The following is a 6,481-nucleotide window of genomic DNA, read 5'->3' as shown; positions in this document are numbered from 1 at the left end:
TACTCTGATTGATGTATGGGGTCACTGATACGTAACGGGTACCCATGTTCGAAAAAAACTTTGTGAAACTTGTAGGAAACAGGAGGCATGAGTTTGGCCCAGAAATACTGCTTTTATTGACACGTTGCATTTGTTTAGCATGAGGATTACAACTCTATAAAGAGCACTTATTGCATTGCTAAAACAGTGTTATTTTGTGTATTATTTGGTATAATACAATATGTTGGCGTAATTTATGGATAAAAACACATTATTTTCCACATACCGTACATTTTTGTAGCTCCAGATTTCACTCTCTTCCTGAAACGCACGAATAGAGACAGAGCGCACTGCGTCATAACCCGAAAACCATGCCCACCGGGGGGGGGGGGGGGGACAATCCAACTGTCTCCGTTGACTTTGTATTGTGTGGGGCTGCCTCCTTGTCATTTCTGGCTTGTAACAAAAACAGAATAATGCATAAAAGCTGCTTGAAAATATGTGTGAAAATATGTACAGCTAACAAGCCAAAAAACCCAGAAATAAGTTTTTATAAGCTGTCGAGCCGTAAAACCCAGCCTTTCAGGAGAAAAAGCCCAGATAGCAGACAAACAGTGAATCAACATTGAAATGATGTTAATCCATCAACCAAATTATCATTGAATCAACATTGAAATTTTACATTGATTTTTCATCAGGTTTGCACCCTGGAATAATGTTATTTCAATGATGCAAAATCAATCTAAATGGTTACAAAACCAATCTTAATTCAACATAAATTCAATCACTTAAGGTAGCAGACCAACAGTGAATCAACATAGAATTGATGTTGATGCCATTAACCCAATTATCATTGAAACAACGTTGACATTTTTCATTGATTTTTCATCAGGTTTGCAGCCTAGAATAATGTTATTTCAATGATGGAAAATCAATCAAGATGGATATAAAATCAATGTTTATTGAACATCATTTCAATAGTTTAATTAACAATATAGCAACATTGAAGCAATATAAAAAAACAAGCTTTATCTACTGCAGGATTCAATGTTACTAAATCAAGTCTGTTTTGACTAGTTTTTAAATCAGAGACCATGTAGGGCTACAATTAACATACTTTAAACCAAAAAGTCACTAACTTGCAATACACCCACACAGTTTACACAGGATACATCACACTCAAGAAATTAAATACCACGAGCAAATAAACGTATATATATATAGTAATATACAATTGTATGATTCAAATTTTTTTGACATAAAATACAAAAGTACAAATTAAATTTATAAATATTATTGCCACTAGAGGACTCTGGAAAATTGAGACAACATCATAAACATACATCAGCAAAATGAATTTGGAAAAGCAATTCAATTTCATTTCAATTCAATTTTTAATGACCACATACAGGTACCATACAAAACTCAAATACAAACACAAATGTACTTCTTGAAACATTTAGAAATTGAAACATTACCACAGATCATTGTTTAGGACTATTCAGTAACTGAAGCTCCTCCTCTGGTGCAAATGCGATGGATTTTCTTCACATTAAACAGAGACACTGTTGAACACTGCAGGCCCTTTTATACACCAATCCGTTCACGGGCATAACATAGCTGTTTTTGCACAGTCACAGCAAGGACATACTCTGAGGTCTCCTAAATTTCATTGGTTCTTGTGAGACATCTAAAGAATTAAAAACAAGCAGGAAGTTAGAACCGCATACTGTGGCTACATGGGGAAAATATTTCCTATACAACATAGTATTGTGTATGGAAGAGTGTGGTTCAAAATGAGATATATCACAGTATGAGTGTTTCAGCTTTATGTTTATATTGTTTTTGGAATATACAAATTTGCCACTTACTAATTAGATTTAAACTAAATGCTCACCACAGTTTTAAAAATATAAGTTAAAGTTAGTGTTAAAGGGAAAATGCAATAAATAAATAAAAGATAAGTCTTAATAGACAGAATCTTGTTTTTGAATCAGTTATTTTTTGTAGGCTATTAAAGATATACTAAGCATTGGAGATGCACCAAAAGTAAAATTCTTGTCCGAAGCTGACAATTTAAAAAAACATATTTTTCTAATTATTTTGCCAATTTTCTCAACATGATTGCACAATTAAAATTTTCAAAATGTCCTTTTTACTATATTTAGTTTACATTATTTAAAACATTTTTTTACATTACAGCAGTCATTAAATGTCCTTTTTACACCTGGTCACTTCTCTGATCAGATTCATTTGGTCACATAAATGAGTTAATGTTAAAGAGTTAATCCGATCTACTATTCTGCACAAATGGTAAATAACATTTTCACTTAGGAAACATTGTACTGTATGTTGAGCAGCGAACGCCGCTTGAGCGATGTAGTTTGACGATCCATTTGCTAACAGGACAACAACTTTTTTCAGAATGACAAAAAAAGAGACTGAACAAAGAAAGTAAAAAGCGACAAGACCACTTCGAAACAGACTCCATGATCATTACCTCATAGCACCTGTCATATTTATAATCTCCATATTTAAAGATCTCATATAGCCTACATGTATTTTCCTGTCAGGTTTGTGCATATTCATACTTGTTTGTATGCCTATTTCTAATGTTATGTATGCATAAATATAAAATACAATGCATACTATATCTTCAATAGCCTAGAACAGTGGTTTTCAAACTGGGGGCCGGGGCCCCCTGGGGGGCCGCGAGATGGTGCCAGGGGGGCCCCAGTTTAATGACATTTTATGAAATACATTAATTTTATAGGAATTCTGTGTAATTAAACCTAAAAAAATAAGGCTACTTACCAAAAGCATTACTTTTTAGTATAATTTAATGTTTTTTTTTAGTAAAATGAGTTTTATAACAGTTTTTGTCACAAATTTTCTTTGGGGGGGGGGGCGCAAAGGAATGCATCGTATACAAGGGGGGCCGCACGCTGAAAAAGTTTGGGAACCACTGGCCTAGAAAATAAATAACTGATTTTAAAACAAGATTCTGTCTATCAACCCTTAATTTTTTGTTATCTTTAGTGCATTTTCACGTTAACACTACCTTGAACTTAATACATTTGAAAAACTGTGATGGGCATTTAATTTAAAGCTAATTAGTGAGGGGCAAATTTGTATATTCCAAAAACAATATAAACATAAATCTTAAACATATATACCGCTACCATGAAATAAAATGACAAATTGTGTGGGATGGATTTTGTCATACCGCCCGCATTCACGGCATTTCTGCAACTTAAATCAGGCTCAGCAGAGTGTGTCGACTGCCACGGGTGTTTGTACAAAAACTATTATGCGAGATAGAGGTAGTGATATAGGGCTGGACAATAACGCCCCATTCAGACAGCCAGCAACCAGCAGTAGCAGAGCGACGCGATCTCATTCATTTCAATGGAAACCTGGCGACTTCCGGCGGCACGAGCGAAAGCGACCGTTGGCGACGGTATCGGCATGTTCAGCGATGCGAGAAAGTTCATAAAAGTTTAACTTTATGCAAATGTTGAGCGAATTTCGAGAGAGGCTACCAATGAGAACGAAGCAGTGGAGTTCACGTCATCCTTCTCTCGGCAGTTACTGGAGTGGATGGTACTCATTTGTTTATGATAACCAGATTTAAACACGCCTCATTGAAAGAGACGGGCGACACACAGCGATAACGTCGCTGGCTGTCTGAATGAAGGGTAATTAAATATCGAGGTATAATTTTTTTCAATGATATGGCTTCTAAACACATTTCCGATATTTCGATATACATTATTGCATCCCGTTGCCGTTCCCATGTCACTTCCCACGTTCAGACAGCCAGCGACGTTATTGCTGTGTGTCGCTCGTCTCTTTCAATGAGGCATGTTTAAATCTGGTAGTCATAAACAAATGAGTACTATCCACTCCAGTAACTGACAAAAGAAGGATGATGTGAACTTCGCTGCTTCATTCTCATTGGTCGCTCCCAAAATTCTCTCAACATTTGCATAAAGTTTAAATTTTCTTAACTTTCTCGCTACGCTGGACACGCCCAAACAGTCGCCAACGGTTACTTTCGGTCGTGTCGGCGGAAGTCGTCAGATTTCCATTGAAATGAATGAGATTTACTGCTGTTCGCTGGCTGTCTTAATGGGGTGTAAAAACACTTATTAAATGCCGGTCAATGCGCTTCTTTCTTTAGAGCATGTGGCGTCTTTTGCAGCTAAGCAACCATGAGCCGTGCATTCCGGAAAACAATGCCTGATAGAATTTAAACTCTCATCTGTGCTTGCGTCAAATCATATCATTGTTATTATGAGATCAATGAATCTGCTGTTCGCCCAGAGAAGAGCTATCACTCAGAATATGAGAAGGAGGTGCGGCTTTAGTTCGTGTCAAGTCACAGCTTCCAATGGTGACATCAGGGAGGGAGAACAGGAGATGTAATGCAACAAAAACTGAACTACAAATGAGAAAAATCAGGTTCACGTGTTAAAAAGGGGGAAAGAAACGTGCAATAGATAAAAGTATGTAGGCAGCTATTCTTCTCGTTATGAGTATATGTATAGACGGTTTCATCGGACGCACGTGATACACGTCTGGATCTGAACCTTACTTCCGGTTTCCTTTTTTTGATGGTCTGACTTGTTGCTAAACTGATCTCTTGAACAAATGCCTCGTCGAAAATAACAAATGTTTTTGTTTCTTAGGTAATCTATGTGTTGTTTTTTGTGCTTGTTATATAAATAAACTACGTTTAAAGAACTTTGTTGTTATTTATTCTTAGCGGAGTTTACCGGAAGTTACGTGCGGATCGCGACAGCCGCTTGTTTATGTTGTTACTGCTGAAACAGTCTATATGAAGTAGTATGCTAGTGTCCAATATATTATGTAGCTTGCTATGCAATTACAAATAGAGCTTTGATATAAATGTTTCTGTCCAACTATCTTATGTATCATTAAATAGCCTACTACCATTCAAAAGTTTTCGGGTCACTTACACTTTTTCAGATTTTACTATAATAGTGAATTGATAAAAATTATGGCACTATGAAAGTTAATACTGTGATTGAAGAATTTGTTATTAAAATGATCCATTAGTTTTAGAGCCCTGCATTACAGCATTTATCACTGACTGAACCTTATTAATATTAAAGGTGAGCCCTAAAGTCTGATTATTTGACAGTGAGTTTACATTTAATTTTGTATGAAGGCTTAATACAAAAAAAAATGAAAGCAGTTGAAAATGGACAAAGAGAGACAGATTTAAACACCAAGTGTAAACGTAATGTGTCTCTCTCGTCCACTTGTGATCTGATCGACGAAAACACATCTTAATACCAAGTTTAACAGCCCCTGGGATATTTTTCCTCACGTCGATGAAAAAGGAGTGTCTAAGCTACGTATATGGTTGCTTTTTGTATGTGATTTTAAGCGGAATCAGACTTTTTCCATGTTAAACATAAATCTGTGTGCTTTGATGGATCACAGGCAAAGGACAGTGCAAATTGTTCATTTTGTTTCATTGCTTTTGCTTTGTAGCTACTGGAAGCCAGGTTAACCTTGGCATGACACGGCCGGGCCATCGTACGAGTTAAAACGCGTTCCGAATGGGTGGGGGGGGGGCTAGTTATATTATATATATATATATATATATATATATATATATATATATATATATATATATATATATATATATATATATATATATATATATATATATATATATATATATACAACATAAAAACTTAAGATTTACATTACCATAACATCTTCTCTCTGAAGAATCACTCTGAAGATTCACTCAGCTTCTTCTAACTTTGGCAAGTCTTTTAGAAAGAGTGATAGAGGTAATATGACAGAGATTAGTAGCTAGCGAATACACTTCAGTTTATACATTTTGTACATTACTTAATTAATTGCCATTTACCTTTCATTATGTACTGTGACTGGATAATCCATTCGCTGACCTTTAATAAAAAAAAATACAAAGATAAACTAAGTAATAATTAACAACACCTGTCACATCATGTATCAACTGGCAGAAAGGCACTTTTACCATGTTTGAGAGAACGCAGGAAATCACTCTAATGGGCCTACAAAAAGAGAAATAATGAAAGGGGAAAACACTCCCATTAGGCAAGTTTTGAGCCAAACATTGGTTGTAATTTTGGTGAAGTATTGACTTCAGCCACGTCAAGCTATAAGGAATGTCAAAATACATTAGAACTTTTAAAATATATACTCTTCTTTAAGTACCTAAATAAACAATTCGTATTATTACTGTTCCTAAAACAACAACAGGCTTTATAAGGTTAGCCATAATAATATAAATAAGCTGAACAGTTCTGTGCAATTACATTAAATTAAGACATATTTACAAAAACACCCACGAAAAATTAAGCATTAACAAACCATTGTAAACCGCAAGGTCCTGCTACTAGTGATGGGACATCTGAAGCGAGGCTCCGGAGCTTGTGTCGAGCAAAAAGGGGCGTTCCAGATGAAACCCCGATTCGAG

General features: G+C 35.5%; 1 long non-coding RNA gene across 1 annotated transcript; it reads right to left on the bottom strand.

Annotated features, from left to right (window-relative positions):
* Positions 1-1,231: 1,231 nt before the first annotated feature.
* Positions 1,232-6,064, bottom strand: LOC141349789 (uncharacterized). The gene is made up of 4 exons (XR_012357822.1): positions 6,020-6,064; positions 5,891-5,930; positions 5,725-5,789; positions 1,232-1,669 (listed from the first exon to the last, which is right to left on the bottom strand). It is a non-coding gene; the product is annotated as an uncharacterized lncRNA (long non-coding RNA).
* Positions 6,065-6,481: the final 417 nt, after the last annotated feature.

Source organism: Misgurnus anguillicaudatus, chromosome 15 (assembly GCF_027580225.2).
Source record: "Misgurnus anguillicaudatus chromosome 15, ASM2758022v2, whole genome shotgun sequence".
Lineage (NCBI taxonomy): Eukaryota > Metazoa > Chordata > Actinopteri > Cypriniformes > Cobitidae > Misgurnus > Misgurnus anguillicaudatus.
The sequence above is the reverse complement of the archived record's forward strand: the minus strand, read 5'-3'. Positions and strand labels throughout refer to the sequence as shown.